Below are 19,361 nucleotides of genomic sequence, written 5' to 3' on the forward strand. Positions count from 1 at the left end.
GAGAATGTGTTGAGTTACATCTTGGTGACGAATCCGGGGGGGCGAAGGCCGGGTGTTTTCTTCACGGCTTTCCTCGCAGCGGAGGGTAACGTTGAGGTAGAGCGGTGATGCCGTTCATGTGAAAGCCCTGCTCTTGGCCGCTCTCGGAGGGGCGGCCCTGGAGAGGGGAAGCTGAACTTGGGGTTGCACTTGTCTGCTCCTTGTCATCTCCATCCCCATACACAGAAATGTATATTGCCCTAAACAAGCCATCTACAGTAAACGGTTGTACAGCACTAAAAAATGTGTGGGGGGGGAAATTCCGGTGGTATAACTGCACATCTTACTCAAGTTTTAAAAGTATTTTCCTATCTGAGACAGTAGGATATGTTCCAGAGAAAGCTATAGAAATAACAGTTTAGACACACATTCTGGAGGGGGACTTGAGAGTTCTCTGTTTTCTAGGGTGGGAGTCACTTAGTAGTTGCAGACCTTGACATATAATTAACAAAATTGCAGGAAGTATTTCACCGGGCAGACACGTAATCTACAAATGCTTTACAAGTTCAAGAATTGCAGCCCTCATAGGAAGCCCCGTAAGTGTTGAAGAGAAGCCCCGTACGTAGCAGCCCTTGCTGCTGCAGTGAAGCAGCACTGGTGTTGCTTGGCAGTGTGTGCCCGTTTGGTTTGTTTGGGTGCAAAAGCTAAATATTAGAATAAATCTCTTGATGCGGTGAATTTTTTTTCTCACTTTTAAACTACGTCTGCTGAAGTCCAATAAATAAAGTGCTTGGTGGCAGATAAGTTTTTTTAAAGGTCGTGTTGTTCTAAATTAAGACTGAATTGTCCATGTGGTTCAGGAATGCGTCTTATTTTTGTCAAATAAACATACAAAGTTTGACTGTTCATGCTATTTGTTGCATTTACATCTGTGATTCTAGGAAGACTTGTGGATTTCTTTTTTCCCTTTGAAAACAACTTGTTTGCTCTTGTAAGAGTCACAAATCGAGTATACGCCTTATGCAGGCCTTCTCGTGTGGATTTCAGTGGTAGATAAGCACTCGTCCTCCGTCGCTGTTCTTTTTTTTTTTTTTTTAATTGTTTTTCTTGATTAAGAACTTCTTGCTCATAAGTGTGGATGGTTGACTGAGAACACACTAGACAGTAAAATAAATGAACCTACAGGTGTCTATTATTGAGTAAGTATATTCATAGCAAAACTTGCCTCGTTTGAATAGAGCTGTGTAGCATTGAGTGATGCGCCCATAGGCACTTGGCTGTCTTGAATGTCGCTGGCTGTCCTGAAAGCCCCTCCACTGATCCTAGCAATTCCTAAAGCTTCACCTTAAGGTAGCATTTTGCATCTCGTATAGTCTAAATTCAAAGCTACTCTTTCCACAGATTTTGAACCACATCGGTTTGTGATTTTTTTTTTTTTTTTTTTTTAAAAAAAAGGGCCTTACCCACAATATTGTGCAGCATTTCATGCACTTTGAGGTTGAGGGGATTTATAATTTTGAATTTTTTGGGTTTAGAAGATGCGCAAGACAGACTCCAAAGGTGAAAATTCTTTATGCTCCGTTATTGCTGTTGTGCTAGCAATAGGTCACTGTCTCATTTTAACTTTCAGGTGGCAGCTTGGATTCAGTGTTACAAATGGGAATTTGGGAGTTTTGTCCTTGTGTGTGATAATTATTTCTTTCACAGCATCTTAACCAGAATTAGAGTGTATATGAGAATATATAGACCTGAAGAAGGAAAGCAAGGAAGAGGATAAAATGAGTTTGAAAACTAGCTTGTGGCAACTAGCAGTGTGTGCAAGAAACTAGGAGATGAAAAATTTAAAATCTAACTACTGAAATTTCAGCCGTAAAGCAGACATATTTTAGAAGAGAATAAAATCTGGTATGTTTGCTTCTTTTGGGTTTGTAACAATGATGTGTCAACTTCCTGAATAGATCTTGCAAGGTATGCGAACTAGGAGAAGGAAGCTGCTTGGGTGAAGATACGCCATTGTAGAAAACAACTTCTATGTCTCTTGTAACTAATTTCTGTATTATTTTGACGTTTAAAATAGTTTTTCATGTTCTGGCAGGATTGTGCCATGGGCATCCATATGGGAATCTTGTTAAGCCATAATTTTTATTTAGCTATTTATTTCTAACTGCAAAATGCACCCGCAATGATCATTTCAGTATTGCATGTCAAATTTCTTTTATCAGTGAGTGCTATTGAACCAGCTGTGTAAAATTCCTGCTTCCAAAAGTGAGATTGAGAATTGAATTGGCAGTGCGGACACATGGAGTAGTGGGAAATAAAACTTCCATTCAGAGGCTCCGCTTATACCTGTCTCTGCTCTCAGTTTCTGTGGCAGTACGTGTTATAAGCTACAGCAGAAAGGCTTCAGAGAGGAACCATCTTTTTAAACAGGTATCAGAGTTAATGAGGACGTGGTCCATTAAAATATCAGCCATTTTCCAGTGCATCAAGCTGAACGGCTAACATGGGAAATAATTAAAAAACACCAAAAAAGGAGTGTGTTTGTGTATAGGGGGGAAAAAGAAGTGATTTCGAGAGTGGACCGACATTGTCATAGACAGACGCTAATTTTGGATGTCTCCACTTTAGAACCCAGAAATTAAAACTGTTTTTCTAAGCACATGCTAAGCACATGCAACTCCATTTTTAACCAGTGAATCTGTGATTAGGAGAGAGTTAGCTTTGGTTTTGTTTTTTTTCAAGTCCCCAAAATTGAGTATGGTTTCAAGTTTGTTTTCCTTTTCTGTGTATGACTTCTTCACCATCTGTTGGCAATATGCCTTCTGCTGTTTTTCCATACAAGTTCACTGTTTCTTCCAGTTTCTCTTACTTCTAGTAGTTCTTCTCAAAGACTTTATTTTTCAGAACAGATGTGCCACTTTTCTTAATGCTTGTCTCCTATTTCTGTTCTTAAATAGTTCCTTAATAGGTGCAGGAAATAATTTGCTAGTTTATTAAACTTTGGAATGTTATGCAGTAAAGTACAGGATACTTGACATCTTTTCTCTCTTAAGTTTCTAAAAAGTACTGCTGTGGACAAAATATGCTGCACTCTTCTAAAAAAAAGATATATACTACTTGCTAAATTAATGAGCTAAAAGCATGAGAAGTAAATGCAGGTTCTTGGTATTGGTACTGAACTCATAAAAGCACATATGAAATGTTGATGTGGCAGATAGACTAATAAAATATTTCCCCCCTTTATCTGAAGAGATCCAAAGCACACTCCGGTAGTCAGTACCACTCTGTGTTGTGTTGGAGGCCCGGATAAAATATTTCAGTGGATCTAGTGGATAGCGTTTTGTTTTGTGGTGTGGGGTTTTTTTGGTTTTTTGTTTTCTTATTTGGAGGGATTAATTTAAAACCTTTTGACCTGGATACTCCTTTGATTAGGCTGTAGGCACAAAATGAGATGAGAGATCACAAATATAAGCTTAACCTAATGTCATGCTACCATAATCTTCCAAAAGCTGTTGGGGATAGCAGGTTTTGAAAGTGCAGTTTAGGATGTCTCATGGCTTCTCTTAAATTGCGGTTGCTGTAATGGCCTCCTTGGGCCTGCTGTGTTAACTGAGCATCACTTGTACGCATTGTACCCTCATCCCCGTCCATCTGTCTTGTCATGCTTCGTTCTGGCCGTCTCAAGTTCAGGGAGGTGGCACAGCAGCCTGTGATGACAGTGCCCTAGGTCCCCTGGTAAGACACCCTCCAGGATCCCCTTAGCCTGGCAGTAGATGCAGCCCTGGAGTGTTGCTTATCCAAGAAGCTGAAGAAGTTCCCAGTTTGAACAGTCAGAAAACTTTATTGAAGTATTCTACTGCATTTCGGTGTGAAACTTGCCCCTGTGGATGCATGTGTTGGATGTATTCTGTTCAACAGAGCAACAAAGCTTTTATTATATTCTCATAATGACTTATTTTATGACTTAAGTAATATAATATATATTGGTGTTCTGATGCTGTCTTCCTAAAGGTGTGGTAATTAATATTATTAAAAGTTGCAAACCAAATTGATTCTGATATAGGAGTTGCACTCATTTATAGAAACATCCATTTAAAATTCTCTTGGGCTGCAAATGAGATTATTTATCGTCTCTGCATGTATTGTACAAGAAGGAAGACTACGGTAGTATAACATGTTATAATTTGACATTGAGTGGTTGTGCAAAGCTAGAACTGTCGGTATAGGTTGGAACAGCATAAGAGGAGGAAAGATGCGATGGGAAAACATTACATATGGAAAGCTAGCCGTGAAAAAAAGCAAACCAACTAGTAAGTTTACTTTCATGTAAGAGAAAGGAATATATTTAAAAACTGCATGTGCAGGTCTTGCCCTTTTCTCTTGCTTGTCCTCCACATCTCACTGATGACGTGTATGAATTACAGTTGCATTTGTGGGTGTGAACTGAAATACCGCTCCAATCCACAATTCCTCGGACTAGTGGAAACTTCAAAGGGGCTCAGACGAGGGTGTCTCTCTGTTGGTGTGTTGCTGGCTAGTACCCTGTGGCAGCAGTGCCCAAGGTGGAGATCAGCTTCAGTCAGGAGAGAGAGAGTGATGGAGGAGCTGAAGTTGAGAGTTTGCTGCGTGGATGAGAAATGGTAGAGTAAGCCAGCGATGTTTTGTGTTTACTTCTTTTCAAGAGTATGATCACTTAAGCTACCTTATATAACTGGTTCTCAGCAATGAACAAGTGATCACAGAATCACTAAGGTTGAAAAAGACCTGTAAGATCATCAAGTCCAACCATCAACCAACACCACCATGCCCATTAAACCATGTACCACAGTGCCATGTCTACATGTTTTTTGAACACCTCCAGGGATGGTGACTCCACCACCTCCCTGGGCAGCCTGTTCGATGCTTCACCACTCTCTCCGTAAAGAAATTTTTCCTAATATCCAGCCTGGACCTCCCCTGGCACAACTTGAGGCCACTTCCTCTTGTCCTGTCACTTGTCACTTGGGAGAAGAGACCAACACCCACCTCTCTGCAACCTCCTTTCAGGTAGTTGTAGAGAGTGATGAGGTCTCCCCTCAGCCTCCTCTTCTCCACACTGAACATCCCCAGTTCCCTCAGCCGCTCCTCATCAGACTTGTGCTCCAGACCCCTCACCAGCTTCATCGCCCTTCTCTGGACACACTCCAGCACCTCAATGCCCTTCTTGTAGTGAGGGGTGCTAAACAGGAGTGCTAAAGTCACTCCTGATAAATTGTTGCAATACAATGTAGATGGCTGCATTCGGAAAATCTGTAAGCCCTCCATGTCTTATGGTGCAGTTCTGGTAAACAACTTGTATGTGCAAAGCAATAGGGATATATGGTATCCCTGTGTAGGGATATACAGTTAATTTATCCAGATAGTAATGAATTGTATTTATCGTGAAAGTCATTGTAATAGCATCTAAGGTTATTTGGTTAGTGAACGACATGCCTTGACTCCTTCCATGTCTGAAGATCTTAGCAAGTAGTCTAGAGAATTTTGTTGCTGGTTATCAGGGCTAGATGGAAAGTTTTTCCTGAGGGTGCGAAGTCTAACTTCCTTTCTAGACAACAGTCAGAAAAAACTATGCACTTGTATTTCCTGTCTTAATGCATACTGGTTTCAGCATAGCCTGCCAGGCTGGCTGGCTGGTGCCATCTTCTATTTTACTAGTGAAAAAAGCTGGGAGGGCAGGGGGAGAAGAGAGGAGGGCAGGCAAACCTGAAAATAAAGGATACCAGGTGGTATCACAGAGTTAGGTAACTTTAATCTTGAAAATCCCCATTCATAAACTGGCTTTAATGAATATTTTAATGAATATTGGCTGAATATTGTAATTCTTTGCCTGCTTAAAATAGATTTTTTTTAACTCCAATTGGTTATAATTATGTGTTAGACATGGCTAGAGGAAATGGGAAGCGTATGCTGATGCTCAAGTTCTCTGTTATCATCTTTCTATTATGAAAATCAGAGCTAGTTTCTAGACTCAGTGTTGCTGAGCTGGCAATCGGTAAAGATCTGTTCCTAGCCATTTTGGGCAGGTTTTCCAAGAGGAATTTTGAGAAGAACAGGATATGTTTATAATCATATTTGATGGACTATTGCTTGCTGGTTTACATGGATTTCTGCAAGAAATGTCTTAAGTTGGATTAAGATGTTATACAAGGTCTGTCCCTGTTCATCACTTAAACAAGGGAAAGAAGCTCGGTTTAATGAACACTTCCGCAGACGCTGGTAATGGTTGTAGTCAAACTGGTTGCAGAATGTAAGGTCAAGAAACTAAAAATAACACCACTTGCTTGTGACAGACTTGTGTCTTCCGATCTTTCTGCTTGTCCTTGTTATTGCCTCCCCATAGACACAAAAAGAGAAACGTATTTATATTTTGAAGAGGTAATGGTCTGTGGCATAGACTAAAGCAAATCAGCCATGACTTTTCTATGAGCTAATGAAACAGTTCCTAAGAGACCAAAGAATTAAAAAATGAGAAGGTTTTTAGGGATGTCATGGCTGAGTTAGAATAAAATCTCTCCAGGGGAAAAAGCTGAAGAGTCACCATTCTCTAACTCTAAAAGGCAAAGCAAGCTTCAGTCTTGATTTAGACCACAAGAAAAATTTGCCCTGGCATTGTGAAGGTCTCAGAAGTGAAGATGTATCTTGCTTTCTGAAGGTAGGATGTGTTTTTGTAGAAGTTACCATCTTTCTTGTAGTTCTGCCAGCCTCTTGGTGGGCAGCTGCAGCAGCAACCTGTCCCAGCAGAGCTAGAGTCGATGTGTAGCTTCTTGCTGGGTAAACCTGCAATGTGGACTTCAACAAAAAAAAAAAACAACAAACCACCCCCAAATCTAAATAAAAACCACCCAAATCTACCAAGAAATCACTCTAGCAGCCCTAGCATAAGCATTCATCATTCTTAGTTCAGTCTTCTGTTTAGTTTGTAACTTTTAGCAAATCACTTAACTGGTCTGTGCTTTAGTTTCCTCACCCTAAAATGAGAAGTAAAGGAGTAAGAAACTTTATCTTTAGGGCAGGCATGCTTAGTAATTTAATTCCTACTTGTAAAGTGTTCTGTGATAATTTGGTTTTAATAAAATAATATTCTTCCATTATAAAGTGACCCTCTACAGGAATTTATGACAAACCTGCTGCTGTAGAGAGGGAGCTTTATCAGAAGATCTGTTTAAGGCAGTAGGGAAGACTCCTAAAATCTGTTTTGGAATCTGATAGTTCAGTGTTTATTTGGCAGCCTGTGTTCCAGATGCTCGATTAGCAGGAATGGAGAGGCCATGGAGATGGTAATAAGAAATCTTGCCTAATCAGGATGATGAATCTTCATTATGCTGGGAGATTGTGCATTCTTTCAGGCAAGCCAACCCAAACAAGCAATACCACCCTCCCCAAAATCTAGGACCACAGTGTGTTTAGGAAGCTCTTACGTTTCCTGTATATACCCCTGGTTCGTTTCTGTGATCAGCAGCTGTTGCTGGCCGCACATCTGGACTTTGGTTTCAGAACCAGGGAAAATAAACTAGGTTCATGTTTTGAAGAGATAATGATCTGTGGAATGGACTAAAGCAAATCAACTGTGACTTGCCTCTGAACTAATGAAACAATTTCCAAGAGACCAAACAGTTATAGAGAGTGGTTGTTTTATTTACCAGTCCTCCATAGGAATCTATCTGCTGGCCGCTCTGTTTCTCATCAGTGAAGAAGAAAGTCAGAATGCCGGTGGCATAAAAGCTGCTGGGCCATGATCGGTGCGCAGTGACATGGACAAACAGCAGATGCATGCAGCAACTGGAGGAGGAGATAAAAGGACCGTCCTTTCAACCGCAGTTGCGTCAGCCAAATCACAACCAGCTGGTTTATTGCATTGGGCATTTATGCTGATCCACCAGAATGCTTACACATGCTGTCTGCTTCGCACACGTGCGCGCATGCATACCATCGTATCAAAGGCTGGGTTGATTTTTGAGTGTTCTCATCCTGCCTCTGTCTTTAGCTGCTAGTTTAGTTTAGGGATGATGTAGACCTGAGGTGCCTGGGGGAGGACTGAAACTGTGGGAGGAATGAGAGAAACTGTGACTCAGGAAATTCAGTTTCTCCCTTGGCCCCAGCATGCAGCGATGAATGTGCAGGCTATTATCCCTGTAATACTGAAACATCTTTCCCTTGATGGTATTTTTTGGACACTGGAGAGACCTCTGTGTCCTCTCGTTTTGCTTTTTCCCCACTTGAAGCAATTTATATTTCTAGAGGTGTAGTTCAGAAGCAGTCCTTGTACGTACTTCACTGAACTCCAAGGCCAAATGCCCATGCAGGGACAACCTCATCCTCAGTCAAAGACAAATCTCAGCTGGCTGACAATTCTGAGTTTTCTAGAGCTTGGGATTGTAGCTAGCCCATATGCCATTAGAGTTTTGACTGTTAAGAGAGGTCCTAGAAGCATCAAGAAAACGCCTGGTTTATGACTAATAAAATTTAATGAAGCCACATGAATATCCAGTGGTGAGCAAAAAATCTTTCAGTGCTGGTTTGGACAAAAGCAAGGAATCTGCTGTCCTGCAGCCATGATTAAAACCATTAAGTTTACCAGATGCTGCCAGTTTCTAATCTCTGTCATGGTATAACTGCTTCAAAAAAAAAAAAAAAAGTCGGACTAGAGTGTAACCCTGACATATATCTGTAACATAGCTATATGTACTTGGACAGTAGTTTTGTAGAGGCTGTAAGGTTTCCCTATAGTCCTCACCACTATCACTCTGTATGGCTCTACTGATGATTTGTATGCAAGCTCTAGCCAGAGGGAAATGGAGCAATATTTATCTGACTTTATTTATTCCCATAAGATGCATCTTGGTAGTGAGGGATACAAATCCCTTATGACTCAGTGTGCAAACGTTGCAGAATTGGATGAGGCTCGGTGCTCTTGCCCTTTCTGTTTCAGAGCTGTGGGAGACTTATCTAAGAGATCAAAGTGCATCAGATTCCATTATTTCAGTATATATGGGACAGTATAATGCATGACTACTCTGGGACGATGCCTGTGTCTGACTTTTATTCATCATTGTAATTAAACCCAGATACAGAGTTTGTTCTGTGCACTGAACGTTAATCACAGCATTTTATTAACATGGTTGTCAAAATCTGTAATTCAGACATAGTATAATTTTGCAGTATAGATTAAGACCAGTATTTATTTTACCCGAATAAATTAATTTTATTTAAAGTTCAGAAGGAGAAGTGATTGCTCTCAGGTTTTGAGCAAACAGGTGTAAGCATTGCTCGACTACAGACATACCAAAGTGCTAAACTGGTTTGGTCTGTACTGTTGCTTAACAGAAAGCAGTTAACTGCTGTATTCAGTGGAAACTATATTAATAAAATACAAAATTGTTGTATTTATTTTTCTGTGTGGCTAAACTACTAAAAGTAAGTTTACTAAAGAATGCCCATTCCTTTTGTAAATATAGTAGGTTTCTTGATTTATGATAGATAGAGTCAGGTATTCGGAGACACAATGTTTAATGACTAATTAGTTTTATTTTTAAAAATCCTTTAGGAAAGAAAAAATACTATCCACACAAAATTTCATACTCTAAGTAATCTTTGGTTTCCTCTATAAACTGTGTTCTTGTTCAATGAGTAACCTGTTTTTTCCCACCTCCCAGACAAAGCAAGATGACCTAGATCTAGAGCTTCCTGGGGAAAAGTTCACTTCATCCTATATATAGCTTCTCCTGAAGTGTCTTTTTGTAGCTGTCACTTACTCTGAGCTGATAAACTGAGGAGAAAAGAGATACAGTTTTAGGCTGAGGTAGGAAAGGAGGGTGTTTTATCCATACCCTTTTTTTGGTATCTAGTAAATAGATCTTATGGACATGACGCTGTCTGGATTCCAGTGTGGTGAAGGCCAGACTTCCAAACTCCCAGCTGCAGCACACAGAACTTCATGTCTCTGTGTCTCCTCAATGTGCTGTGGCTGAATAACGGCCAATTACCTCTTGGTTAAGGAGTGACTTGGATCATGCCTTCGTGCCGTCAGGAGTTTCTGCAGTGGACTCTGAACGTGGTATCCTGGGGTCAGTGTGTTCTTCACTCTGGTCGGATCACGCAAGACGGAGATTCCTCCAAGCAGCACTGCTGGCGCGGCAGCTTTTTTATGGGAAAGCAAAAACTGGCAAAATGGTAGTAACAGCTACATAACAGATGCTACCAAGCAGGCTGTTGGTGTTGAGGGATCAGGCAAATGTTTCCACCTTAGGGAACTGAGTCAAACAGTGAAGAGTACTGTAGGCTGAGAGAAATTTGTCCATCCCTTTGTCAGCATAAGGCGTTTTTTTAAATACAGGGGAGCTTATCTGAGTCAGTGTGTCAGCAGCTTGAGCTATTTGGGCTTCTGCAGCCTTTCTGGGGAGAGAAGGGTACTTTCCGTGTCACTGAAGGCAGTGCTGCTGTCTAACGACACCACATACTCCTCTCTGGGGGCCTTCACCACAACGAGGACGGCTGCCAGTAGAAACCATCGGTGCCCGTGTGTTGGGGTGTGTACACCTCCGGCACGTGGGGGAACTGCCATCAGGGTTTGTTTTAACTTGATTTGAGGCAGGATTCTGCTCCAGCACTTACAAATAATGGCTTTGACAGACACTCCTGGGGAGTGAATGCAGTCAAGGCCAAAGGAGGGGCTGGGGGGCTATCTCTCTGTTCAGCTGACCATGAGATGAAATCGGGCGAAAATGTGGCATGCCCGGTGATCCGCATTGTGCGCATCCATGTTTCTGGCGCAAGGAGGTCTGATCTAACCATCCTCTGCTGCCAAAATGGATTGCTTTGCTTTTCCCTCATGTTTTCCACTTACAGCTATGTGCTCCACAGTCTCTTCGTGGTGGCTCTGGTGCTTATCTGATACCTCAGTGAGTCAGCTCATACCCTTCAAATGTCTGAAATGGGTTCTCTTGCTCTTATTTTCCTCCTGTCAGCTTAGTGAACCGAACTGATATCCTGGTGGAGATTGGATTTATCTGCACTCTTTGCCATCTATATATTGCATTTTACTTTGTGACATCTCTGGAAAGGTCTAGAGGTGTCAGGTATTAGATGTGTGCTATTACCACCAGGTATTACAGGAGTTTTAGCTTCTCTGTGTTGCAGTTAAGGATATACCTGGACTTAACTGCATACCAGAGCCTGAACAGAATGATTATCTGATACTGGTTCAGTCAGCGAGTGCATTTGGGAATGGTCTGTACATGAAATACAGTCTAAAGGTGCCATTTCTAACTTCAGTGGGGCGGTGCTTTCAGTTGGAGGGATTTTGCTGCTTCAGGACAAATCTCTGATGTAGGCAAAGCCTTAATTTCATTTTTCTTAAATGTGATCTTCCTGGTTTAAAAAAAAATAAACCACAAAACAACAAACAAAACATAATAAAAGAATATAATTCTCTCTACCACAACCACCATTAAAGATGCTTGGATGCTTTTCCTCACTATTTTCTGCTTTAAAGATGCTTTGTTAATATTAACCTAACAGTTCATGAGTATATTTGGTAACTACAGGAACGGGTGAAGACTTTCACAGCCTGTTCATGTGGCACAGCAGACTGTGATATCCCTTGGGACACAACTGACTACAGTAACATCATTCATCTGCATTGTGGGGTGCTGCTCTGCCTCTTTCCTCACACAAGCCTTCCAGTTATGACTCTGTGGATGGTTTCCAAAGTCTGAACATAACTTGGCAAGCTTTGTCACTGCTGTTAGGGGTTTGATTACCTTTGTGCATATGTGAGGACTGCCAGTGTATGTGGCTTTTAATAAAACAACCTCCATGTTGTCTAAAACGTTTAGAATTAAGAAGTTACATAAGTATGCAAGAGCAGAAACTAAGCCGACCACCTCAATTTGGCTGTCCTGTTTTATATGTTGTGACTCCTTATTCTAGTTTGGTGGCTCTCGGGAGAGGCCATTAGTTCCTATTGAAGCCAGTCTTATTTAAAGCAAACTGAGGGACAAAACCCTATTTCAAGAAATAAACTTCAGAAGCAAATCTTGCTGCTTCTTCATGAGTCTGCTTATGCAGCATTACCAACTCTTGTCATTTCTATGGTAATGCCATGCTCTTACATAGCTCGAACCCTCTTGCTTGGTACCTTTCTGTTTAGTTTTCTGAATTCAGAACCAGTAATGCTGAACACGAACAGTAAATACAAAAAAGCTGTAAAAATGGTATCTCATGAACTAGGTCGGGTAAGGCTTAATTTTTGGCTTGGAGACCTACAACAAAAGCCCAAAAGCCACAGGAGATGGGGCTGCTGGGGCAGTGAGGGATACCCTTCCTTGTTGGTCACCGGTAAGCAAACAGCCCAGCACTTTGTCGGGGCAATGGGGCATTGCAAAGCTGTAGAAAGCGTTTTCTGAATGAGACTGCTTGCTGCCACTAACGTTTGCTTGGTTTATTTCACAAAATATGCTGGCCAGGTTTCAGTTTGAATACAGTAAGGCATTTCAGCTGGACAGAATGTGACTATTTGAATTAGACCAATAGCCATTGCCCTTTCTCCCTTAAAAAGACTGAAGTAACTCATCATCAAACTGAAGATACATGTTTTTTTAAATTCTAGATGCAGAATGGTTACCATGTTCCCGCAATAAAGTGCCTGTATATCAACGTAGAGTGCAATAATCCCAGGTATACTTGTTTGCTGATGACATTATGTTTTGCTTGCCACAGGCCATACCCTCACCAGTGGTGCAGCTGCCCGGTGCTACTCAAGCAACACAAGTGGGTTTGTAAAGCTGGAGATTTCGGAATGTGCTAAAACTTCCAGCTAACATACAGTCAGCAGAATAAGCTTTATAAAGGTCTTTTTTTCAGCCCTGCCTTCACTCCTGCTTCTACCTGTAGATTGTGCTGCAGGAAACAGGGTTCGACCAAGGACCTTTGTGCTTCTGCCACAGGTGTTTTCCATCTGGCTATCGACAACCTAGCAGAGATCAAAACAGAATTGCTGATGGAAAATGATTTTTTAAAAAAATTTCTTTACTCACTTTTAAAGCTTTTGTTTTGTTAGTGTCTTAAACTTCCAGGTGGACGTGACAGTGTCTGCAGACATTTATAATAGCTTCAACAAAACAAGGCTCAGATTTAATGAGTGTTATCTTCCATACTTTATTTAAATTAGCCTTGAGTTAAATGTGACAAGCATTATTGCTAGTTGTTATACTGCGTCATAGATTATATTAATTTGGATGACAGCCGTGTTTGGTACAGTATTGGAAATTGCATGTTAACAAGCGTGTGAATTGGACTCTTTCCTGGTATCTGTGAACAAGGGGCTATATGGATAGTTATGCACATGCTCAGTGAAGTTATTTTCTGCAGATAATGTATGATTTTTACAAGACGCTGGTTAAGTTCTGCCCTTGCTACTCCTACAGGGACCCTCTTTTGATCAACCGAGAACTAAGGCTCAAGAAGCTATTTCACATTTCTAGATTATTTATGGCAAACTTGCACCTGTTATTCTTTTACCAAACAGATCTTTAGTTGTTTTTCTGATGTTTACTCTCCTGATTTATTTAAAGATCAGTCCTATATCCCTTTCAGCCTTTGTTTTTCTAGGCTAACACGTCTATTTTTATTTTGTTTGTTCGTGGATATGATATCCAAGCAACTTGGTCTGTGTCATCCATAGTCAGTGAAATTAAAAAAAAATAATAAAAAAAAAAAATCAGGGCATATTTTAAGTGACTGAGGGATCCCTGGCTGACTGCTCAGCATCTTGCAGTAAATTTTGTCGTGGTGACTGATAATGGAAGTCATAGACAGTATTTCCGTTAAATCTGCAGAACATGCAGCGCAGAAGTCCAAGGGACAAGTGCCTTTTCACGCGCTGCTAGCTGTTATCCTCTCTCATTGGAGTAAACCATTCCATAACATGCTGAAGACCTCACCAGGAATGCAGCGTTGCATGAAGTGATATCAGGACCAGTTCTGTAAGTTATTTCAAGGCTAATTTCTGTACAAAGCTTCAGTGGAGCAAAGAAATTTTCTTCAACCTGATCTGCCAGTCTGAAATTGCTCCATAGGATACTTCCTGTATGGCTCTCAGCAGATTTCGTTTGACAAGTATTGGACTCGTTTTTGCCAAAGTTCATGGAGGAAAGCCATGCCCAGGCCTTTTTTTGCCCCCAAGGAAGCATCTAGGGCTGCCCATCTCCCAAAATGATTGATTTATCTCCGTTTCTACTGTCTGATCCACTGAAGGCCTCCAGCTTTACTGTCTCAAAGCTTTCTGCCTGTAGCTCAGTGTTACTCCATCAGGGTGTTCTATCATGACTGCAGTTTGTCTGTGTTTGTGTAAACTGGCAAAACTTATTTTAGTCATCACGTGGGCTGTAGCAGGAGGTTGTTGTTGCTGTTATTCCACCCTAAACATTAACGCAGGAGAATACGATAAGCAGAAGTATTTCTTTATATCTTCATAAAGCCTGAAAGAGTGTCGGTAACATCATGTTAATGACATTAGGTTTTCAGTTCTGCCGCTGAGGGCAGTAGTACGTACCTCACCTATAGCAGAGTTACACTTCTGTGCAGGGCCTGAGCAGTTTCCTTGTACCCATGCGTCTAAACCATAGTGTTTGAAAGTCACAGGTAACGTTCTTGGGAAATTAGTGCTTTTAAATTTGCGCAGGTAACCTTTGTATTTCCATGGGATCTTCTGAACTCCAGCCCTAAAACTGCATCTTATCTATGCCTATATTAGGCGTTCAGGGTTTCTGGTGTACTTCACACAACGTGAAAGATCCCTCATTGCGTATGGATGAGCTAAGGCTGGAGATCTCCAGCCTTCGCAGCTGCTCTCATACGGGTGCGTTGGGGTGAAATGGGCCTTTGTCTTCCAACCAGTCAGTCCATATTCAGAAAAATGACCTCTCTGTGTTCATGTCCTTCCTCTCAAACAGTTTTCTGTTCTTCTGAGATTTTGTAGCAGCCCGAGCCTTAATTCAGGCAAGTACTTAAGTAGGCGCTCAAGTGCCGTGTCCTTGGTAGTGCGGTGGTGACGAGGTGGCAGGTAGTGGGCCCGCTCCTGCCAGGCTCTGTCACCGCGGTGGCTGCACGGGTATGTGCTAAAACAAACTACCTCGTCCCTGACATTGAAGTGAAAAACCCTTATGGCTCCCTTAAAAATTCTTAGTAAGTGTGCTACTGGGGTAGTAGTGGGGACACTTGTAGATCTTGCAGTCAGCAGGATGAATCCAGTGTGGAAACCTCAAGTTTTCCTTCAGAAAGCCAACTTCAATGCAAACAAAGCTCTTGCCACCTTCCATGAGAGCAGGGATAAGCAGGGGAATGGCCTGACTATATAATAGAGGTTTTCCTCCATCCCGTTGGGGCTAAACAGGGTGAGACGGGAGCCGTGGCAGCTGCAGAGACTGGGCTGGGCTCTGCGCTCCCCTTGCCCGCCCCTCATCCTTGCAGAGCCTTGGACCTGCTTCGGTTTCCCCTTCAAATCACCTACTCTGAAAGTACCTGTGCTGAAACTAACACAAGTAGTTTTGGTGTAAAACCAGCACAGGCAAGCTCCAAAGAAGAGTATTAAAAAAAAAAAACAACAACAAAACAAAACACAAACTAAAAATATTTATTAGGCAGGTGGTTGCTTATACAGTTAGTGACAGACACTGTACCTTATTCATCTGTGAAGCCAAATGTATGTGGCTTGTGCTGGTTGCACCAGCAACTGGCTGTATGTTTCATACATAGTGGTAAAATGAACATGTGTTTTCTGGTGACAAAGAAAGGACCAGATGCTCATTGAACTGTCTCTGTGCATTGAAAACCTTAAAATAAGTAGGAAAAACAAAATCTGGAAATATTTTGCTTGTACAACCAACTCCTGAGAGAGCTATTTATGATTTTTCTACCTGTTCTTGGCACAGGCCTTTTTTCTGTTAGAAGAGGTTTGACAGTTGCATGAGATCACACTTGGATTTGTGCCCTGTGAGCTAAAAACGCAGAGTCACTGCTTGCGAGGACAAGACTTCGCTGGAAAAAATAGAAACATTGCCCTTGTGTTCACTGCTAATACTGCATCAAAAAGTGGAGCTTCGTCAAGATTTAGTGGGCCTTAATATTCATGCAGTTGTTCCTTGTTTTTAGATAGAGCACTGCTTTAAAAAAAAACAACAAACCAACAGATTTAGTAATAATCGTTTAATGCCTGAGACATTCCTTTAAGATTAATAAATGACCGGCTGAGATGAGCCGATAGCCTCAATTGGTGCCTTTGGCTGTTTACTGCTGCCGCTCATTAACTCGGAGTTGAAATAATTAATGTTATTAACAAATGATGCTAAACAAATAGCCGAATTGCATTTTTTGTGTGTGTTCATTCTCACCGAAGTGGGAGATGGCAGTGAGCGTGTGCCTGGGAGAGATGACTGCGTCCACACAATGAGGCACGCTGGACTGTGCCAAAATCTTTTGCGTACAGCCCGACAGTTCAGGGTGCTGTCAGTACCCCCCGATTCAAACACCATTTCCAGCTTCAGCTTCAAAATGTGGAGGAAGTCCCAGAAATCCCCCCATCGGTTGCCTGGGATCTGGCGGAAGGGAGGAGCTGTTGGCTGGGTTGACGGTGGGGACGTCCTCGCCAAGCCGGCACACCACCGCCGGTGACACCTGGGATAGCTGCACACAGAGACTCGTACTGCGTTTGAGGTGCCCTAATATATGGCAGGTATATTGCATATCCTTCAGGTACGTGAGGCTTCGTCTGTCTGTGGCTTTCTAGCAGGCTAATGCAGAACATGTTTAAAAAAAGCTGTGGTTAAGCTGTTGCAAAACACAGCATTGATTATATCCTTTAATTGGCCTCAGAAAGCCTCCTGGCCGCCTCTGCATAGCCCAGTCCCCTCTGCACTGCCTAGGCTGAGGCTTCAAGTCACATACTGGGATCTCAGGGACATCCACTCTGTGATAGAAATTCAGATGCCATTAAGAAAATAAAAAGGCCTGTGGATCTGGGTGTACCATCAAACTGCCAAGGTGTGGCAGCTTCCTGCTTGAGCAAGCATTCGTAATTGAAGATGCTTCGTTAAAAAGGCAATTAAAATATTTCAAATTGAGTACAAAGTTACGATCAAGTGAAGTATAACACAGATTCCCAAGTTTTGAAACAAACCCTGCTGTCTTGGGCTGCTTCACTGACACGGTCTCAAAGCAGATGCTTCACGCCAGCAGTCTCTGCTTCAGGTTTTTTTGCTTTGTGGTTACACGGATCCAGCTCAGCATCAGCCCTGTCTGCTTCTTGAAGCTCTTCTGCAATGGGACGTGGACTGTTACCACTTTTCTCTCCCAAGTCGTTTATCCTTAGTAGAGCAATCTGTTTTCTCTCCTTTCTCTGTGGTTTGGCAGAGGTTTGCACTGTGTGAGAGTCCCATTCTGCTGAGTCCCTGTTTGCTGCAAGGCCTGATAGAAAATTCTCCATCAGGTTTCTACTTGGCTTACCTTGCTGGGGGGAGCCTGTTGCTAGCCCACCTTCCAGGCCTGGCGCAGCTTGGCTGCAGTGCTCTGCCTCATCAGCCATTCTTTACCTGCTCCCTGGTCAAGGGGAAGGTCCCTGTCAATGTTTGCAGAAGCCCTCTCCTATGGGGCCTCTTCTGTGTATTTTGGATGGGTAACAGACTGTATCCCTGTGAAAAGAACTACTATGTCCCTTTTCAAACCTCCTTTTTGGTGCTTGCTTACAACTGGGTGGCTACCGAGAAGTATTTTGTGTTGTGGTGTAGGGTAGGAGGGGGGGTAGATGATCTGAGATAGCTGCTGTTGATCTGCCTGTTTGTTTTCATTATCTCTGTTACCTCTTATCTGGGGCTAAATTGACACCTCCCAGAAGACACAGGGGTGATGTTCTCATTCCAGCTGGGGCTGTTGTGTCTATTTAAGTTCTGGTTTAGGACCTTGGTGTATGAGGACTTGCATTTGATAGGATGGTTTTGGATGTGTGTTGAAACTTGCTTTAGGCAAGGCTGTTAAATTGCGTTTGGGATAGCCCTCTTTGCCCAAGGAGGATACCTGCTGTGTCATTGAATGATAATGCCCAGATAAACCATGCACTATGAGCCTAGAGATGAGATCATTCGTCACTTGATTTCACTGATCCTTTGATAGCTGACTTACTATATACTTTTTCTAAAATCCATCCTAGTTGTGCATAATATTTCTCTGCTATGTGTTATTGTGTTATTAGTTCAAACTAGCACATTCAAATACACATACACACATCTATTTACACACGAAGTACTGCCTGTATTTATACTTCAGCAGTCTTCCCCTGATGGATTGCTTGTGTCTTTATGTGCATTTTCATGTTTACTCCCTGTTTTGGTTTTTTGTCCCCAGCCTTTCCTCTTGGCTAGTTAGGGCCTATCTCTGTGATTTTGCTACCTTGTTCCTGAAGTACTCGGAAGGGCTGTTTTGTTCTTAGAATTGCCTTCAAGCTGACCTAATTCTTGCCAAAAGATAAATTTTAGCACTCTCGCTATTTTTTAAGTGTTTGGAGTCAGGATTTCACAATTGGCTTAAGTCCCTGACAGTGGCACTCCTCCATTTTCCTCTTGGCTCCCTGTTCCCAACTTTTTCAGTGGTTATAGCGATCGCACAGTCGATGGTAATGGCTTGTTTGCTTTTCATGAGGTGAAGAGTCAGTCGGATCAGTGTCCTCACAGCCAGCGACTACAGCCAGTGCAAGGGAGGTGTGGCAGGACCCGTGTTGCAGAGCCAGCACTGTTTTAGAGCAGTTTGAGTCAGCTGCGCCCCAATCCCCAAGCTCCCCGAAACGGCACCAGGAGGTAAGCAGGGGCTGCGTGTGCTTAGCTCAGCTACGCTGAGTCTGGGGACTCAGTAGCTAGTTCAAAGTGTAATAATGCACACTGTGACTTAGTGTATTGCATTGTCCACCTGAAGTCACCTGTATGCCTCCACTCTTCCTAGGGTGCCTGCCTGTCCAGTAATCCATATCGAGCCCTTCGTGTAAGGGACTTGCATGAACTTGGCCGAGCGATGCAATGCTTTGGGGGTTATGGGATGGTAGATTTGGGCCAAGCTCGTGTCTGAGGAAGCAGGAGTGCATGTGAGCTTAAGCTTTTTTTGTCTGCTCTACCTTGAGGTGACTCAAAGCCTCTGAGTAAGTGGTTTGGGTGGGTGTGCATTGGGGACGGTGTCTGGGACAAACCACACGTGTCTGAGATCACGGGACGAGCGGGGCAGGTTGTGAGCAAACCTGTTTGCTGCACTGTGTACAGGACCTGGCATAGCGAGAGTCCAGGCTGGACTTTACATGCTACCCAGGA

At 42.4% G+C, this 19,361-nt stretch overlaps 1 protein-coding gene across 1 annotated transcript in view; it reads left to right on the forward strand.

Moving 5' to 3' along the window:
* RNF11 (ring finger protein 11) overlaps window positions 1-19,361 on the forward strand; it is a 31,345-nt gene that overhangs the window by 891 nt on the left and 11,093 nt on the right. The window lies entirely within an intron of this gene.

This window comes from Gavia stellata, chromosome 10 (assembly GCF_030936135.1).
Source record: "Gavia stellata isolate bGavSte3 chromosome 10, bGavSte3.hap2, whole genome shotgun sequence".
NCBI lineage: Eukaryota > Metazoa > Chordata > Aves > Gaviiformes > Gaviidae > Gavia > Gavia stellata.